Source organism: Camelus bactrianus, chromosome 27 (assembly GCF_048773025.1).
Source record: "Camelus bactrianus isolate YW-2024 breed Bactrian camel chromosome 27, ASM4877302v1, whole genome shotgun sequence".
NCBI classification, from domain to species: domain Eukaryota; kingdom Metazoa; phylum Chordata; class Mammalia; order Artiodactyla; family Camelidae; genus Camelus; species Camelus bactrianus.
Window position 1 is genome coordinate 19,721,755 of NC_133565.1, and position 20,521 is coordinate 19,742,275.

The 20,521-nt window shown below is 41.4% G+C and overlaps 2 long non-coding RNA genes across 5 annotated transcripts in view; one reads left to right on the plus strand and one right to left on the minus strand.

Annotated features, from left to right (window-relative positions):
• The first annotated feature begins 5,305 nt into the window (after nt 1–5,305).
• Nucleotides 5,306–20,521, plus strand: part of LOC123619077 (uncharacterized) — a 66,482-nt gene continuing 51,266 nt past the window's right edge. The window contains exons 1-3 of one of the 2 annotated variants that reach the window (XR_006727612.2): nt 5,306–5,596; nt 6,061–8,936; nt 10,602–10,699. This is a non-coding gene — a long non-coding RNA (uncharacterized LOC123619077). The remainder of the gene's footprint in view (nt 5,597–6,060; nt 8,937–10,601; nt 10,700–20,521) is intronic. The other variant, XR_006727611.2, reaches the window with a different exon arrangement.
• Nucleotides 8,943–19,688, minus strand: LOC123619076 (uncharacterized). 3 transcript variants are annotated; one of them, XR_012502638.1, is made up of 3 exons: nt 13,988–19,688; nt 13,660–13,855; nt 8,943–12,981 (listed from the first exon to the last, which is right to left on the minus strand). It is a non-coding gene; the product is annotated as an uncharacterized LOC123619076 (long non-coding RNA). The 3 variants fall into 3 exon arrangements; XR_012502636.1 differs by having other exon boundaries at nt 8,943–12,984; XR_012502637.1 differs by having other exon boundaries at nt 8,943–12,321; nt 12,864–13,855.

Here is a 20,521-nt window from a genome sequence, read left to right on the forward strand (position 1 = left end):
TGGGAACACCAGGGGCTGCAAACCCAGGACCCATGGGACCTTCCAGAGAGACAGATAGCATTTTAACAAAGAAATATAAAAACGAATCCAAATTGTGATGTGAGAGGTTGTCAAGAGATGAGCTGCCATAGAGAACCGACAAGAAGAATGAGAAGGGGGTGAATGCTTCAAGTAGGAAAGTGAGAAAAAGGTCTCAGACGAAGTCCCAACATGAGAAGGATCTAGGCAAGGTGGGTGTGGAGGAGGGACAGTGCAGTCAGTACCTGTACACAAGTCTTGCGGCCGGAAGAACATGGAGGAACTTCCCGTGAAATGGTCAGAAGGTTTTGTGGCCGAAGCCCAGGAAGGGAGGACATGAGAGTGGAGAGTGAGCAAGGGACCCGCACTGGGCTGAGCCTAAAGGACCGATCAGCAGGGCCTGGCCATGGAAGGGAGAAGGGGGTACCAAGGAAGCCCTGCAGGTGTGAGGCTCAAGCAGATGGTGCGTGAAACGGAGGAGCCAGGAGAGACCAGAACAGTGTGTGGGACCTGGGGTTGGGAAGAGTGGAGATGTCCCGTTCAGACCTCTTAAGGCCAAATATAATGTTTTATGAGACATCCACGGCCCTCCTCCTTCACTCCCTCCCAGTTTCGTTGTGCAAGATAGGATGGGGACAAAAACAAATAAGATTCAGTTTCTGGCTTTAAAAAAAACACAATCTCCAGGAGGTGGGTGAGGACACAAACCAGTAGACTAACAAGCACCGTGGTCAAATGGTGAAAACTGGGTGTGAAAGGACCCCACGAACAAGGAGGGAACAGCCACGTTCTCTGGCCTAAGGACTGAAGGGGTTCATGGAAGTAGGAAGGTATGTCTCGATAGCCACTGGAGGGTATAAATCCTGGTATGGGGTTGAGAAAATGGGAAGACTCATTCAATCAGCTGGAAGTGTAGGTGAAAAGACTTGAAGGGGTACAAGAAAAGAACAAGATCAGGACAGTGAAGTAGTTCTGAGGGACCAAACACCGGTGTAGACTACTGAGAAGCCTTGAATGCCATGCTTAGGAGTTTGGTCCTAATCCTGTAAACAAAGGGTTACCCCAATGTGTTCTTTAGGACAGCTACTCTGGCAGCAGCCAGGAGGAAGGCGTGGCTTGGTGGGAGACAAGAGGCAAGATCCATTCACCAGGGGCCAATCTGGGGAAGCCAATCCCTGAACCGTGAGGATGATTCCAGAAGCCATGATACGAACTCCCAGGATCGTGGGCTGTGGTTCCATACTATCTCCATCCTACTCAAGCCAGTGACAGCTGGGACATGCTGTCCTCATGTAGCTATGTAACGCAGAGCTACATGAAGAAGCAACAAGGATGGCTATCTTATGAGTCAACAGTAACTCTGGGCTTAGAAAACAGACTCCCAGCTCCCATTTTCACTTATTGTGTCATAAACCCACTTCTGAAAATTCAGACTCCCCAAAATAAATAGACCAAACACTCTACGAACCTTTATCTCCAGACTAAACCTGCTAACAGAGTCTCGTATTATAGAAGATGATGAATGTGCATTTTCCTAGTAGTCATGCTAACATTCCTCAAATATAAAATACTGTCGCTGTTATAAACTAAAAGAAGCATTTACAGTTTCCTGGAGTTTTTTCTTTTTTTTTTTTTTTTTGAAAGTGCATCAGCAATTACATTTGAATTATAAAGTCAGCTGAGATGTGGGGCCAGACTGAATTCCAAGGCTGAGACAGAGCGGTACATTAAAGGGGCTGGAGCTGGCCAAGCCTGGAAGGAACGGTTCTCGAAAAGGACAAGTTGAGCAAGCTGTTGACAATGACCTTACGACTGAGTATTGTTCTGAGATCCGCTTAAAGAGAAAAAGAAAAGATTCCACAAACCCTAAATCATTTATTAGTTTAGGATATGACTGATTCAGTTCCCAGCCCAGAAACAGAAGTTCAAATTCTGACTCTCTGGGACGTCTGCATTCAAGCAGAGTTCAGTTCCAAGACCAGCAGCGGATCCAAGGAAGGAACAAGATGAATTCCATTGTTACTACAAATTTCAGGGGGGATTACTTCAAAAAGGAAAGAAAGAACACACTGGGGAAAGGAAACTGAAATCAATACACCTGTGGTGATGGATTCAATTGGAAGAAGAAGAAAAGCTCATCGGTGTATCAACAACAAATTCCCTTGCTTTAGGATGATATTTGGAGAGAGCATAAATCTTATGGACGACTCCTATAGTCACAGCCCTGCATTTGGGTTGCTTTATCCAGGAGAAATGATAGATTTTTTCTCCCTGTGAGTTTCTCTTTTGATCCACAACAAACACAGGAAAAACAGCAGCCAACGAAAGGATTGTTAGTTCCTTAAACCAGCTGTATCCGACAGGGGGAGAGCAAAATAATAAGATTGTGAAGGTGGCTTATTTGATGTTCTTGCCATTATTATGTAAATGAACTAAAAGTCTTGTTAATTTTTTAAAACTTATGGCCCCAGCCCACAGCGGAATCTTTCATATTTTGGTTTCAAACTTTGATTTGGAATCCAAGCAACTCTAACAACGACCTGCAGGAACAAATACTGATTTGACCAAAAAATTGCTCCCAACTGTCTTCCTCAGGAGCTCTGCTCGTTTGCTTTAGTAGGTTAAAAACTGTCAGATTTGATGAAGAAATTACAGGTAGCAGATGAGCTCATCCCTTGCACAAGCCCATGAAAACAGCATGACTGGTCGTGTGTGGATTCCGTTTCTTTTAACAGGAAGTCAGGACACTTCTTTAAGCCATGGCTTCACTAGATTCTGGGCGGGAGAGATTGTCAAACTACCTAGAAATCAAGGCTTGCCAATTGAGACAGTTTTGTTTTTTTTTTTTAAATGGAAACTTTTATTTAAGCAGAGGTTCAACCTAGAGAATGTGAAAAAAAGTTGTACCTTTTTTGTAAACAGGCACCCCCTCGCACAAAGCTTCCTGGTATGTGGCATGAGCACCTGGATTCCCCAAAGATGGCTTTGCTCTTCTTGGACTCAATTTGGGAGGTAACTGGGGCAACGTTTGGTGAAAGTTTTATAAAATAGGTCACCTACCACAAGTGAAAGGAGAGAAGTGGCTCAGAGGGTAGCCGGGAGCAAGGATGGATCACGATTCCGACAGGATAGGACTTAGTGATTGTTACACAAGGAAACTGTGTCCAAAGACCCTTTCAAAGGGCTCAAGAAAGAAGTCTTTGTTGGTGCGAGCGATTGAATCTGCCTCCGTTACCTTCTTTTACACATCAGGGTATCCCGTGACACACCCCGCACACCGTTTAAGGGAGGGGGGTGTCATATGACACAACCTAACAAACACAAAGATGTGGGGTTGGTGTCCTGTTCCCAACTCCTGCCCTACTTGGTATGTGGTATCACATACCGCACATCACAGCACACCCCGTTCTCGGCACGGCGGGCGCCCAGGCGTGAGCCTCCAGTTGAATCAATTAGGTACAGTTCTTCGACCAGCTTCAAATCAGCTTCTGTTATTTTTGTTAAGCCGACCTCTATGGCCCCCAGATCTGTGTGTTTATTACCTGATTTCGCTTTTCTCAGCGACACATGAGCCTGGGAAAGTGGGTCCTCCCCAAGCACTTTAATTCTATGCTCTGTCTTTAAGTGAAAAGTCATTTTCCAAACACCCTCCCAATTAGATTGTATAAATGTCTATTTAATAAGGTTATTTTAAAAGCAGAGCGTGATTTTTTTTTTTTTCTGGAAACCAAGTTGAAAAGTGTGTATGTGTTGAACCAAAGGTGTGTCTCGAGATGGGCTTCACACTGTACTGCTTGCAGTTTCCATATTTATTCTCGGAAGAGCAATGATCAGTGGTTAATGATCGACCGTTAATATTGATGTAACCTCTCATTTACTTGTTGGATTACTATTTTGGATGATTTTTTCTCTTCTCTAGCCCCCTCACAGAGTCAGAACATTTAGCCCATTGTTTTGATTAATCATTTTTACGTAAATCGTTTTACGTATGATTAATCGTATTGTGTTGATTAATCGTAAGGAAAGCTAGAGGCCTCATCGTTTTACAAATGCGACGATTTAGTGAGGAGCTCTAGAACCTGTCTCTGAAATCAGACAGCAAGTTGCCTCAGAAGCAGTTAGGATATGCTTTTAAGGAGCCGACTGACCCAATCAAAAACAAAGCATTGGCTTCTTAAGGTAGCTCATAAACTTAGCCTCGGCAATGCCAAGTAATAAAATAATTATCACACAAGAATTTTTATATAATTTCCCACAGAACAACATTTTGAAACAGAATATTTAGGCATTAGTTAAGCAAAACTGCAAGGCAGGGTTCTCACCCCAGGGTCAATCCTGGCCCCAGGGATATTTGACAGCATCTGAAGATATTTTCAGTTGGGACAACTGCGGAGGGGAGACTAGTCCTGGCGCGTGTGTAGTGGGTAGAGTCTAGACTCTCCGGCAAGCATCCTGCAAAAATGCACAGGACACCCCCCGACACACAACAAAGAATTCATTATCTGACCCAACGGGTCGGTCGTGCCAAGGGTGACAAACCCTGTGTTAGCACATTTCAACGGTATTTTCACATTGAAAAGTTAAAAGCCAAAAACTGAAGAGTGAGATATTTAGCAGAGTCAGGCAATTAGTCCTTTAAAGTATTTATTAAAATTTTGACAGTTACCTAACTGGTATCTAGGATACCTCATGTTAAGATTATTTTAGAAGCAAATAATTGTTTATAAAGATTCAGCAAGGGACCCTTCCTGTGGGTCTGTTATTACACGAAGATTTCAGAGGGAGATTGATGGAGGAAAAACTTATCTTGTATTAGAAATTCTGCTCTGACAATAAACTTCCTAAGAATGCAAGTTTTGTTTCTTCTGGAAGATCCTTCAGTTTTTTTTTTTTTCCCCCTAAACTCTTTTTGCCTTTTTATCACAGATGACTTGTAAATAAGTCTGGGGTAAAATGCAGCAGAATTGAGCCACGGAAAGGCATTTCTTTAAGGGTGATCACAAGAATCATTCTTCATTCCGATTCATCCTCTTCCCTTGCAGACTGGAAGCAGTTACAGGGATAAGAGAAAAGCTTAGTCCCAACTCCTCTCACAGTTTGGATTCTTTTTTTAATTTTTTTTTCAGAAGGCCAAAAAGGATATTAATTAAAGCCAGTTACGAGCTGTATTCAGACTTCCCATATTTTTATCCCATTCCAGGAAAAGTTTCTCTCCGAAGACATTTGGTCCAGAGATGGAATGAAAGAATGAAAGACATTTTATTTTCTCTCCTAGATGTTGGCAGTACTTCACTCCTACATGTCTGAGGTTGTTTTCATCTTGCAAAGTACTTTGATATTTGCGAATGTGGCTCCGTGGCTTAAAACAAGAGCAGTGATAAGTCAGACTAATTATTCAGCTTGTATATTAGTGCTTGACAAGAGAGGAAAGAACTTTTTCTTCCTTGATGATGGCTGTAAAAATTAAGAAACCCAGGAGGAACTGAGAGAGCTGTGTTCTTGAGAGCAGACTCCTTTCTTCCACCTAAATCATCACGAATATTCTGCAGCACAGAGATGCTCACCCTTTGGACTTCAGGTCAGAGCAAGCAAATGCAGACTAGGCCTGGTGTCTTCTGTTCGCTTCCCAGCCCTTGAGGGTCTCACTCTCTGGGGCATTGGCCACAAGTCTGAAATAAGATGAGGGCCATCTCCCTCTTTCTGCAATTACTAGTCAAGATGAAATTCTACTAAACTAGACATTCTTGTGATAATTTAGCATGGTCATTATCAGGTCTCACGGAAGCTTGTAATTGAAATTGGGGTGGGGGGAGGCCATCCCATTTCATCTGTTTGAATTTCCGTTGACTATTTGGAAGTTCAGCGAGATTAAACATGATGTCCTGGGGTATAAACCAAGTATGTATGAAGGTATCTGGCCTACAGAATAAAACAATGATGTTCATGTAGGGATGGGGGTAAATAGGCAAGTCATTTACATTTTATTAAATCTACAGTTGCTTTGACATTGATCTGGAGTAACAAGTATGTACTTCTCTTCAGTTCATTCCTTGGAATGGAGCTATTTCCTTTGAAAACTGAATGGGAGACCCTCGAGAGGAAACAGCATGAGGAGGACCATCTGGAAGGGCAGGAAAGAAGATCTGGGGGAAGCTGTCAAAGATCCTCTGGAGATGAGCTTCCTCATTGCAAGTCAACCTCCCGCTTCCAAAGTGTTCAGATTCAGCAATGCAGTGTCCCCCCTCTTCGCCCCCAACCCCCATCCCCATCCCCATCGCCCAGAGGTGCTCTTCTCTTTAGGAAGGTTGGGGGATGAATCAATCAGACCTGAGCAAAGCTGGGACCTCAGCCTGAGACCAGCTCTCCCACTCCCCTGCCATATCAAACCTCTGCTCTGCCAGGAAAGAAACCCCATACGGTCATTCCTCCATCACTGATCCTCTTCAGAAGAGATTACATCCAATTTGGTGACTAAGCAGCGGATATCCAGGTGAGTTTTACTTTCTAATGAATTTCTGCCCAGATTCAGAATATCACATTACACCTTTGCCAAACACTAATACAAATGGCCGGCAAGAAAATGGGCATTCGGGACAACTGCCCCACAAATCCTGTGCCTCAGAGAAAGAGAAGATAATCTGTCATGGATCTACCACACGAATACCTGTCACTCACGCCATCCAGCTGTGACAGTGTTCCCGTGATAGGATTAACAGATGTGCTGGTTGGAATTTAGCCTGTCTCTCTCTCATTCTTAGGTATTTCTAGTTGGGTATTTCCTGTTTTGTTCTCAAGAATGAATAACCCCCTCCTTGGATTATCCTTGATATCCTTCATATAGCAACATGAAAGATGGGTCTCCGAATTTCAATGAAAATCCCAAATGATGACTTTTAGTTTTTTCAACTTTCTCTATTTTCAAAAATCATTCAACAAAGCAACTCATGAGTACGCATACAGGCAGACTGGAGACGCACGATTTCTTTCTCCATGTTTTATTTAGAAGTGGTAAAACAAAAAAGAAAACAGAAAAATAAAAGAGTAGCGAAGTTGAGTGGAAAAAAAGTTAATCACTGGGTAATATTCATTGATTGGAAACTCAGTTCTGCAGGGAAAGAAAAGCAACTGAACCTTCGGAGTGTCAGGTGTTCATTTAACTAACCCCCAATGGAGATTAAATACAAATGAGGAGAGGAAGAACTGGTAGGCGCCAGATGTGGCTGGAAGCTAAGTTTGTTTCTATTTTACTGGAAAGACTGAACTCTCTGCTTTCATGCTGCTACTTCGAGTTGGTTGCAAGTACCATAAGGTCACGTGACAGTCTTGACATCTACGCATTCTACTTCGAAGGATGCATCTCGTAACCCATCTGAGTCCTAACAGAAGGAATCGTATTGAGACCAGGGTCTCTGGGAGCCAGATGTCAACTTTCAACGTATTCTCCAATCACCGGGGGCTTTGTTAAAAGGAAGGTTCTGATTCAGGAGGTCTAGGATGGGGCCCAAGGTTCTGCATGTCTAGCAAGTTCCCAGCTGAGTTCTGGGCTGTTGACCCAGAGCCTACATCTTACGCGGCAGGGGGAACTGTTACTACCTAGAAAGAGGTTTAGGATAAGGGGCCAGACCTTTATTATTAAAAGTAAAACTTGGCTTTCCTAGAGCAGTTCCTACTGTGGATTTCAAAACCATTTAAAATCACTTATACTTAGCGGCTACTATACGCTTCTGGGTGTCCTTCTTCATCAGCAAACTTGGGGTTCTCTATCCACACATAGATCCACTGAAGTCCTCAGCTGTTTCGTTTGGACAGGCTGGTGGCAAAGTCTGAGCTTGTACACAAAGGGCTTATCATCCACAGGGACCTTCCTCTGAGAGCTGTTTTCCCGTCCGGCCCCAGGGTCTGGCCAAAGGGAAGGGAAAGGGCTGAAGAAAGAAGTGGTGGTGCCAGCAAGTGGTAGGGGCCGCGCTTCAAGACTGTGAGTCCGTCTCTCTCTCTCTCACACCAACACACACACACACACACACTCCTGGCTGAAGATCAGATTCCTAATTTCATCACTGCCCTTCAATAAGGATAGAGTAAGTAGTTTGATAAATCTATTGGTTTTGTACACAAAAGCTGCTGGATAAGCAGAGGCTAAGTTATTGCCTATAAAAAAAAAAAATAAATAACAAGGAATTTCTGTACAGGACAATGCCCTTTTCACGTCCTACTGCGAAGTCTGCTGTGTGTCTGTGTGCCCGTGACGGCGAGGCATAGGTCCCACCAGCGTGGGGTTAGGCATATGAAATCAGTGTTAGGCACAGGAGTGCCACGTCTCACAGAACAGATAAAAATCAGGGTGGCTGTCAGCCCTGCACGTTGAGACGAAGAGGCACCTTCGGTGACTTCCTTCGGGGAAGGTTTGTTTTGTGCTGGTGAACTGCTCCCCCTGGTGGATTAGCAATTGATAGGTTTGTGATCCCATCCGGCAGGGAACAAATATGCTTGGGAGAAAGAAACCTGGCTGTTTCAGGTATACAGACAGACCCTCCAGGAAAACAGCTGACTTTCAGAGCACCACAAATAAGCTGAACGCCTCGCGTGGCTGGCCCCTGATGGATTTGGGGTTTCGCTGTCCTGAAAAGTACAAGGGGTTTGCCCCCCCACTCTGTCTGCCTCCCCACATGCATTCTCCTTACTATGACGGTTGTGCTGATTTGAGAGATGCTGAAAACTCTAAGTTCTGCATTTTTTTTCCTCCTCCTTAAAAGAGAATTCTGGACATAGCAAACAACATAGAGCCAGGAGAACATTTTGTTGCGAAATCATTTGTTTCCCTCACTTCCTGTCTGCTTAACTCCCTTCTCTGAGGTGGTCATGTTGATTGTGGTTTATTTATGCCCAGATCCCTTGTTCTACGTGCTCTCAAGATCAAGGTAAGTTCTATGGTTTTCCAATGATCATCTTTCTCCCAATATTATATATTTCGATGGCAAGATAGTTTATGTTGTTGTTTTCTTTAAAGAGGCTTTCTGTGTGCCCCGCCAGGCACAGACAGATTTGGCAGGTCAGGCAGAGATGAAAATCTACTTCAATTCTCTTACTCTTTCGAACATTCTGCAACGAGACACCCTGCAGTCTCAGTCCAAACAGTTTATAAGCTAAATAAGGAGGTATTTTAAATATTTATTTAACAAGACATATTTTAAATAACCTACATATGTAAATAGAGCGTTCTTAGCCTGTCCATTATTGTCAGGTCGATTCTCATGTTCTGATATATAATTAATTACCGGTTTATTCCTCTGTAAACCGAAGCAGGGAATAAATCAGAGATGCCAGGTCACTGATGTCAGCAAAAATCGTAATACCCTCTTGTCACGGGGTCCGTGAAAAGGGAATGGAGACTGGGTAGAATGTGTGGAAGTGTGTACCAAAGTGTATCCAAATGGCACGTTTCTGTCCCAGTTTTGGTTGCTCTTTCTTGATGTCTTGACTTTTTTTCTGTGCTCTACCAGTGGGCATGGAATGCTTATATCTTAGTTTAAAACAAACTCAGAAAGTGTATGCAGTGTGATCTATGCATTTTACAAGGTAGAGTTAACTAAAGTAAATGCGTGCCATGAGCATTTTAAGCAGCGTTATTATATTTAGAAATGAGAACAACACAAATACAACAGTTTTGATAATTTCTAGGTAGTCAAAAGTATGACTATTTTAATGGTTCAGCAAAATCCATACATCCATTTTTAAGTTTTGGGGAAGAAAATACACACATACTTTTTTTCCCCTTTCCACTTATGAGGATCTGTCTTTTACATTTTTCCACAGAAAACTCTAAAAGATGAAAGTGTTGCATTTCAAATTTGTCATGAGTGTAGACAGCTCTCTCTAGGGAAGAAAAATTAGACAAAAAACATGGCATCTTTGTAGATTTACTTTCTGATGATGTCAAATGAGTAATCATCTCAAGTACCACAGCAAATTTTTGGTCTGGGTCAGTGATGAGACAAGCATGTTTCATTTAAACATAATTCACAAGGCTTACCAACAACCCAACTCAAAGTTCCGATTCCCAGTTCAGTGAGCTAGCCTGCCAACATAATTCTAGCCAGTGATTAGCAATATTAATTATCTTGGCCCGTAGCCAAAACATCTGGAAAATTTAGTGTGGAAAATCATTTAAAATAATTCGCTCCTGCCATCATGACAAACCAGCCCATTGGCTAATTGACCTTTTCACTATCACCCGGTTGTTCGGCCACACTTTAAACCATTCTGTATCAAATTTGCATCGGATCCTCTTTGCCATTCTTCATTGGGAAGAAGCATTAAATCCTTGGGAAAATAAACGTCTGAAACAACAAAGTAGACCAAATTTTGTGGTTGACATGATCATCAGATACATTCATAGACGCAGAGTCCATATCTTCATTTATGGTATCATTTTGCTGCCAGGGATGAGCGCCCTTTTTATAGTTAATGGAATAGGTCCAGTGAGATGTAAATTCGTCTTAGCAGCTTCTGAACCAAGTGTTGTTCAGCAGTTACATAATGAGGGAAATTAAAAGGTAAAAATTCCTGGTTCGCCTGTCCTCCAGGTCCCCTTATGAGATGTGCAGCCTCGTGAGATGCCGGGGGCAACGATGACTTCCATGCACAGACAGGACTCAGGGAATTGCTTCTTCAGGGATTTGAGGTGAATTTGTAGATCCACCATAACTAACACATTAGTCTTTTAAAATAAAAATGTTAATTAAGTTTAAGCCTCCACATGGTATGGAAAAAGAGTCTTCTCCTAAAGATGAATGGTGGCAGTGAGATACTCAGACTTCTTAGCAAATATTACTGAGTGATGCCTCTGTTTTTACCCTAGTAAATCAGATGCTCATTTAAAAAATTCTGCTGAAGGTGGAGAACACATACTTTTCTTTACTACACCTGTTATTTACTGATAGTACCCTGGAAATTATATATAAAACAAACATAAGACCTAAAAGGTGGAGAGAAAAGTTAGACTGACCTGGGACCTCAGGACCCTAGGAGGGACACAATGGTGAATTCCTTGATTTTTGTGTTTCCTCATATATGTCTGAGCTGAGAAAGCCAACAACTCAAAAATATTAATAGGGCTAGAAACATCTCAGTTCTATTATACTTATACTAAAAAAAAAATACACAGTAGCTAAGACATGGAAACAACCTAAATGTCCATTTAAGAGAGAACTGGATAAAAAGGTTGTGGCATATTTATACAATGGAATACTACACAGCCATAAAAAATAATAATGCCATTTGAAGCAACAAGGATGGACCTGGAGATGGTCATTCTAAGTGAAGTTAGCCAGAAAGAGAAAGAAAAATACCGTATGGTATCACTCATATTTGGAACCTAAAAAAAAAAAAAAAAAAAGACACAAATGAACAAATTTATGAAACAGAAACAGACTCACAGACATAGAAAATAAACTTACGGTTACCAGAGGGGAAACAGGGTGGGAAGGGATAAATTGGGAGCTCAAGATGTGCAAATACTAACTACTATATATAAATTAGATAAACAACAAGTTGATACCATATAGCGCAGGGAACTATTTTCAATATCTTGTGGTAACCTATAATAAAAAAGAATATGAAAAGGAATATATGTATGTGTGTGTATGCCTGAAACATTATGCTGTACACCAGAAATTGACACATTGTAACTGACTATACATCAATAAGGAAAAAAATTGACTGTGACATTTGAATCTTATATAAGCTTAGATGTATAGTCAGCCTCTCTGAGCTTACCTCCCTTTCGGTTAACTGAACATAATGATACCTGTCTATTTTCTTTCACTAGCTGTAGTCAAGATGTAATGAAAGCAGAATACGAATTTTAAAAGTACTTCCTAACTCTTCAATTTCTACAAGAAAAGTTCTAACATTTGTCAGAGGCTAACTGTATGCCAGGCTTTATGTTAAGTCAAATGTGTTCCTTACTTTATATCTTTATATCAAAGTATGTCTTGTGTGACATTTAAAGAACCACTAGAGAGAAATTCTTATTTTTCATCATATCTTTCTCAGACATTCAAGAATGTTCAAGTCCAGAGTCTACACTCCCAGGACCCTCTAACTCCCCTTTCCTTAAACACACCAAACCAAACTTTCCATCTTGGCCTCACACGCTCCTTTCCCTTCCTTGTTTAGCTGCCACCAACACACAGCCTCTCTGCTCTGCATTTCTTTCTTGGCATTACCTCCATCTCATAGAATCAGTTCACGGGGCTTGGCCTTTTATGCCTCATAGCACTCCCCTGATGGTGTACCTGGGGACTGGAGGAAAACAGAAGAATTTGTAGCTGATGCGTTGATGAATTTTATCACATTTCACTGAATATCACCATTGCATGATGCTATCTTGTGGGCTCCACCTTCAACGCATAGCTCACATCTGACCATATAGTTTGTCACTATATCCAATAAAACCCTCCTAGTCCAATACGACCCCGGACTAGTCCTAGTCTAGTCTTTTTCTATCTTCAGGTCAAGGGCAATAGCCTCCTATTTAGTGTCCCTGCTTCCACACTTGCCCTCCACAGTCATTTCTCAGAGACCAGTAGAAGAGAATGTACATGTAAGACCATGCTGTTTCTGCACTGCGATTTCCCATGCCACTCAGAGTTGAAACAAAAGCCCCTAGCTGGGTTTGATACCACATTTCTTAGCTCAACATTGAATACCCTAGAGAGTTTTTTTTAAAAGCATCAATGGCTGGCCCCCGACCTCCAAGGTTCTACATGATCTAAGGTGGTACCCAGGCTGCAGCCTTCGCATCCTCTCCCTCCCTCACTTGATTTAAATAACTCCAGTGTTACCTTCTCTGACAACTCTAAGCTTCACTCTATTTTCTTTCTCTTCTTCACTTTTCTTCCCAGTACTCTTCACCATCTGCCTTTGTCCCCATTGGCGGATGTGTTTATGGTCTTTCTTCCCCTACTAGAAGACAGAGCTATGAGGTCAGAGAGACTTTACCTATCGTTTATCACTCCACTCCCAGAGACTATAAAAGTGCCTGGCACATAGGAGGCATCAAATAAATAATTTTTAAAATACATTGAATGGATGATGACGAGTTGAGGAAGAGTTTTCACACATTCAGGGAAAGTGGATTGAGAGTGACAATGTGCAACCAGAAATGGCCCAGGAAAGAGGAGGAGGTGGTGAAAAAATTAAAGGACAAGCGTATTGTTCCTTAAGATGGGGAGCCTTAACAATTTTAAACAACTTTCACGGCCCGATTTGTATTTCAGGAACCTCACTCTTATTACATTTTGTGGGGTGAATTCATCCAAACTAGAAATAGCTGTTAGGAGACTCTTCTGATCATAGTGAGACAAGTCCAAAGATATGATACCCTTGAACATGGTAGTGGTGGCAATTATGCCACACGTGGGTTTGTTTCATCTAACTGAGTGACAGACACAACTACAGAATGCTGAATGGCCCCTTGGATTTTAGCCTTTAAAATTCACTACCATTTCCTTGCAAAAGCTTACCTTTGTCTCTCGGGCTCTCTCTCTATTCTGGTTAAACAAATAGAAATTAAGGCAGGCTTAACGAATACAAAGTTAACACATCTCCAGAAACCAAGCAGAGATCATTTAAGCCCACCTGGGTCCTTTTTAGCTGAAGTGTCCTTTCCCACATGTGGTGCGAGTGATCCTGTTGTGTCTTCCTTCATAGCCATGCCTCACAGGTCATTCTCCACCTTTATTGTCCTTGGGTGAAAAAAATGCTGCAAAACCTCTGTGTCTGTTTTAAATTTCTTTATCCATTTGTGCTCCATTGCCTTATACTCTGTTTGAAGCTGGAAATAGAACGAAGGTATGACCTTAGCACAAACTCTAGTCATTAATTTTATTCCTTCCCCCACCCCCAACTGAAAAAAACCCACAATAAATAAGAGATGTTTCATCAAGAAGAGAATCTCCAAACAGACCTCAGCCTCTTACGCTTCCATCTTCTCTAAACTTGCAAACATACTATTAAGTCAAGCCCTTCCCCTCCTCCAATATTACTTTGGTTAAAGAAGTAAATCTAATTAAAGGAGCATGGGAATTGGAAGCTGTTTTGTGTGTTAGGGAAGCTTGGATCTGTATCACTTCCTCCAGTGACTGGGCTTACAAGATGGAAAATTCCTTCGACTGCTGGGCAAAGTACTCTCAATGCTGTTGAAACATCTGGTTTTCTTTGTGTAAAATCTCTTCCACGAGGTGGGCTAAGATTTTTATTCTAATTGAATTTGTAGTTAATTCCAGATAAAGATGAGTTTCTTTTCGCTGATGTTGCTCAAACCAGGGGTCCCTGCTCAGCCAGGCGAAGCCCGTTCTTACTCAAAATTAATCAGAAGAAGTGGTGAGTTGTTGGGCTCAGGGGAGCCTCCACTTGTTTATATTTTTAGGACTGAACGACAATTTCTGATGCGCTGGGTCCCTGACTTGGTCTTTTGAATCCCCTGTGATGGAGATTGAAGGGCAGATGCCTGTGTCTTAAAGGCAGTGTTGTGAACCAATTAAGCAAGGGCATGAATGGACTTTGATTTGAAGATGGCTTACCACCCTCCCTGCCAATGTTGATCCGATCCATTAGGATCCTAAACAATTTTCTTATGATCCTAAACCATCTAAAAGAAATTATGGAGTCAAGCTTTCCTATATTTGTTGCAATATTTTATTTGTTAAACAAATTAATACATGGATGAACGGAAGGAAGAATACAATACAGAACACACGAGTCTCCCAAGGTCTTTGCCACCTGTTTGATAGCCTTCTGCTTTTAACAGTGACCCTTTGGTGCCAATGTTTTTCTACGAGTTCATCTTTTGGATATTCTGAAATAAGGAAGATTTTGAATTGCAATTAGTTTCCTTTTTCAACTGTGATAAGTGAATGGACCCTTATCTTCTCTGTCTCCTATAGAATTTTATTTAGGATGGTACAATAGAAATTAAAACCAGGACCCAGAACTAGAAGCCAGAATAAGAAGCAAACTTTGGCCCTCTACAGCTCATCAGGTAACCTGGATTCTATCCCTGTCCCCGCTTCAGGGTCACTTAACAAAGCCGGCTTCCCTTTTTTTTTCCAGAGGCTTTGGACCTAGAAAAGGGCACTCCTTTTTCTCTCCAGAAGTGGAGAGCAATGTCAATCAAATGCCACGAGCACAGACCTTAAAGTAGCCTTGACATTTTCAAAGTGGCCATTACTGATTAACCCTTGCTAAGCTTTTCCCATTCTTATCACATTTACGACCAAAGTCTAGATTTCAACCCTTCCCCTTGGAGGGCTCTGCCCTCATTCTTCCGGCGGAGTCAGTTGTCTTGTATGTGGACCTCTTATTACCCAGAATGTGAATCTATCTACCAGGGCACTTTTTTATCCACTGCTGACACTTATACACACACTCTCTCCAAAGACTTCTGCTGTTTATCTGAGCAATTCAAAGTTAGAAGAAAGATGACTAATTTATTCCTAAAATTCAGTAGACAGTCAATCAATGATTTTTTTTTTTTTTTTTTTTTTTAAGTAATGAACTCAAATAGTTTTAGAAGACTTAATGGGGGAAATATGCATTTCTCTTATCTGGCCAAAGTTGCAAGCCATCATACGCAATAATGAGAAATGTTGGCTGTGCTAGGCCAAATTAAATACAGGAAGAAGAGAGAGTGCTGTCTCGGAATATGGGGAGGTTGACTCCATTTTTCTCTAATATAAATAATATTGCAATGAACAATCACAGAACTAAATTTTTGAGTGCATCTCTGGTTACATCTGCTATGTTTACTTTATGCTAATGAACTACTGGGCCAAAGGATATTTGCCCATATTCTTTTTAACATTGAGTTTTTCCATATTCTGGTTAACATTGCCTATTGTAATTAAGTACATTAAAAATTAAAGTGAAAGTAACATCTTTTTGTTTTATGTTTTCTATAAATATATATCAAGATTACATATATAAATATTAGATATGTGTATATGTAAGTTTGTATAATACTGGGGAGAATAATTGGCCCCAATTCTTCATCTTATTTATATCCACACTCTCTGCTATATACTTCTGAAGTATTTTTACAGAAGGTAAAGGGTGCTTCCCCTCTCTTAACTTTGGGCTTCACAGTGTAACTTTCTTTGAGACATGTGGCATTAGAAGATACGACGTAAGAGGGACTTAAAATGAGATTTTGTGGCTGATCGTGTTTTCTTGTATTTATGCCATTCTTAAAAGAGTTCACATGGCCCACCTATCCATGAACACATCAAAAATACATATGCATATGGAACAGTTCTCACTGAAAGCTAAGTGGAAACTGGTGGAAAGACTCCTTTACAACCAAGGTTGTAAGAAAGATCTACACAGAATAGGACAGGAAAGAAAGAGAAGCAATCAGATTGGGACCTTGGGTTGGGGGGAGGGGGACTCAGAGGAAAAGGAGGATTACATAAGCAGAGTTTCAGCCGGGGGAGTAAGCAGTTTGAGAGACTTACTGGGTGCCCCCACCCTGGGGTCCAACATATGGAAGACAAGCCCCCTTGGCTGGTTGGACGGCTGCTGGGACTAAGAAGAGAATGATGGGAAACCTAGGCTCCACTGGTGAGGAACACACGCATGTTAACTTTCCCCAACGCGAAGCAGAGAGAGCAGACTGAGAGTGCTCTGGTGGTTGCCTGGTTTCCCACGACCTCCCAGTGCAAGCCCCTGCCTGAGCCACGCAAATGCTGCCCCATCTACTCCACATTCCAGTTCTGCATGGGGCCTAAAGCTGCCATGACCAAGGAGAGAGCTTGGCCATAGGATGCAGAGGTGACTCAGACCTGGGGAGGCACCTGAGTGGGGCAAGGGTGGCCACTGGTGGCACTCAGGCAGTGCATCAGAAGCATCCTGGAACTCTGATGACAGCTGGTCCACCACAGCCCACAACCCAGTTCACAGCCCACGGACTCCAGCTGGCTCCACAACAGGGTGAATGTGGCAGAAGCTGGGGGAGTGATCAGCTGCGAGGGGCGAAGAGGACTGGAACGTGAGGCTGTGATTGAGCAGGCAAAGGCAGCAGTTGCTGGCACCTGCCCAGACAGTGCAATGGAGGAAGCTCAGACCTCTCTCTCTAGCTGAAAAGCTGCAGACCACACTGCATCATGAGCTGACAGTGTGCAAGGGCTCCTCTTGCTTCAGCACTTCTCCCCTCTGGGTCGTGGTTCCCAGTGCTGGGAGAGGGGAATCACACACTTAAAGGGAACAGAGACAGCTTGGAACCAACCCTCAGGGCTTCTGCATCAGCAACTAGGGATCTGCCGCCACCCCTGATGGGTTCATGACAGCCGCTGAGCATAAGAGAAGACGTCCTTCAGCCTTAGCCTCTCCTTCACCAGCCCTGCCTCCTGACAAGGTGATAGCTACGAGCACACCCTGAGGAAAAACATGACTTGTATCCAGGTCAAACCTAGCTCTACATCCAAAGGCACTGGGCAATAGCATTCTGCATAGGGATGCTCCCATTTAAGGACACTCCTAAACTACAGTGATACTTAACTGATTCACTTAAATTCATAGAGATAGAGAAAGCTAAGCAAAATGAGAAAGCAAAGAAACTGGTCTCAACTGAAAGAGTGAGAGAAAGCTTACATCAATGCACAAATTATCCAGACAGGAAGTCAGTAAGTCCACAGTGGTCTTAAATAATACAATAACTATTGGACTTAATAGATATCCACAAGACATTATATCCAAAAACACCATAATACACGTTCAAGCGCACATGAAATGTTTTCTAGGCTAGATCACATGCTAGAACATTAAACAAGCCTCAACAAATTTAAAAGGCTGGAAATTATACCAACCATTTTTTTCTGATCGCAACAGTTTTCTATCATTTATTTATCACAGCTAGGAATTAATTACAGAAAGAAAAATGGGAAAACAGAAACACGTGGAGACTAACTAGCATGCTTCTGAAAAATTAATGGGTCAATGAAGAAATGGAAAGATATCCTGTGTTCTTGGAGTGGAAGAATTAATATTGTTAAAATGTTCAAACTTCTCAAAGCAATCTACATTGAAAAGAAGTGAAAGGGTACAGCTTTGTCTTTTACCTAATTTTAGTGGGAAAGCTTTGATATTCTCACCATTAAGTATGATGTTAAATGTAGGTTTTATGTAAATTATCAGGTTGAGAAAATTTTCCTTTATTCCTAGTTTACTGAAAGTCCCTAATCATGAATGGCTGTTGAATTTTGCCAAAAGCTTTTTCTGCATTTATTTATATGATCATGTGATTTTTCTTTCTAGCCTGTTGATATGATAGATTACAAAACTGATTTTCTGTGTTGAGCTAGTCTTGCATATATAGATTCAATTCCAATTAGTTGTGGTATATAATTCTTTTTATACTTTTTTGGATTCAATCTGGTAATATTTTGCTGAATTTTGCATCTGTGTTCTGCTGTTTCCTTCAAATGTATTTTTCTGACTTTGGTATTAGGGTAATACTGGTCTCATAGAGTGAATTAGAAAGTATAAACTCAGCTCCTATCCTCTGATGAGACTGTAGAAAACTGGTAAAATTTCTTCCTTAATTGGTCAAATTCACCAGTGAACACATCTTGGCACAGTGTTTTCTGTTTTGGAAAGTTATTAATTATCAATTCAATTTCTTTAATAGATGTAGGTCAGATCACCTATTTCTTCTTGAGTGAGTTTTGGTATATTGTGTCTTTTAAGGAATTTATCCATTTAAACTAGATTATCAAACCACTGAGTTTTCAGTTTTCATCATCCATAAATTTATTGGGTTAAGATTCTTATTTAGGAGAACTCTGCTTAACTGAAAAAAATATATAAAACATGATTTGGGTAATTAAGCTGTTATCATGTGGTCATATTTGTGCAATTAAGTTTTCATATTAGATTTTTATCATCTTGTAAGGAGGGCGAGCACAGAGAATGGGAAATGGAACTGTCAAAAATGATGGTGTATGGTAAAAAATTCAGAGCTTGGTATATTAGGCAGTAGGGCCAGTCTGGGGTTGACTTGGGGAATAAAAAGTAACTAGATACCAAGAAGAAGATAGGAAAGGATAAAGCATTAAGAAGATTGGTCCAGCAGGTACTGAAGTCAGGCTTCACTCTTGTGGACGCTGTGGTAGCAAGAAAATGGACTTTTTGAGTTTAAAGTAGAGTGGGTTTCCCAATGGATCTTGAGCAAGTCATAACTTCTCCGGCATTTGTATCCTCATGGGGATATTAATATTACCAATACAGACATCAAGGGGTTGATGAGAAATTCAGATAAGAAAGTATGTTAAGTGATATTCTAAGTCTGATACTGTAAACATCATTCAGTAATATTTTGACGGGATCTATGAAATGAAACAAGAGAGGACAAAGAAAATGTGTATAGATTAACAGTGACTGAATTAGGAAAATCAAATTCCATGAGTTTATCTTCTGACTTCTACTTCCTGATGTAAGGGAAAGCAAAACCTCTGTTATATTTAAGTCCTCATGACACATTTTTGCATGAGGAAGATTATAAACTTGTAATTGAGTCATCGAGTTCTTAGCTTGAGGGAGCCCATCCCACGCACCTGCAATTCCCATTGGCTAACAGAGACCATCCCTTCTTTCTCTTTGATGCGGCAAATTCCCAAGAGCCATGGGTGATTTAGAGACTTCTCTGGAGAAAAACTACTCCTTGAGTAGGAAAGAAGCGTTAATGTTTTTAAATATCCTCTAGCTCCTTAGATTTAGGGAACAACAATTACAACGGCAACAGAATAATTCTAAGTAAAAGAGAATTAAATAAGAATTTCCAAACAGTTTCTTTGTGAAACCAGATGGTAACTGATCATGGATATTTTCTAAATGAGGCATCGGGAGGGACAAATGAGTGGGAATCGATAATCCAGCACTGCCTGTATTCAACCTAGCATCACATTTAGCAGCAAATACAGGGCAGTTAAAAGTCCAGGCAGTCATTACTTCATCTTTACAGATATCTATTTCTTTAAAGGGCTTTCCTTTTGTTATTTTTGACTTTAAAAAGTTAGTGTTTTTCTTTTGAAATAATTGAAGGGAAAGGAAGTCTAAAGAGAGGCTGAGTGACATCCAATATTCCCTAATGCCCTCTTGTTGCTTTAGGTGATTGGTATAGTTAATGAAGGAGGGTCCTGGGTCTATCATCGACCAGGGCCTGACCTGGGGGCGGGAAGGAGTGAGCTGTAACCTGACCGTGCCCAGGTGCGTGCCTGCAGGTCACACACTGGGAAAGCCTGTGGCCCCAGCAATCCTTTCCCAAGTCTGGCCATGCCTTTAACTGTTTCAGGTCTTCTCAAATGTCCACATTCTCTCAAGCTTAGACGATGTCAACATGCTTTGCTCTGGATTAAGATTTTCAAGTTGGAAAAGGAAGTGCATAAGGTTAAGGATCTTATTTAAGGTTGTAAATTCCATGGCAAAGAATAAAACACATCTCTTTGAC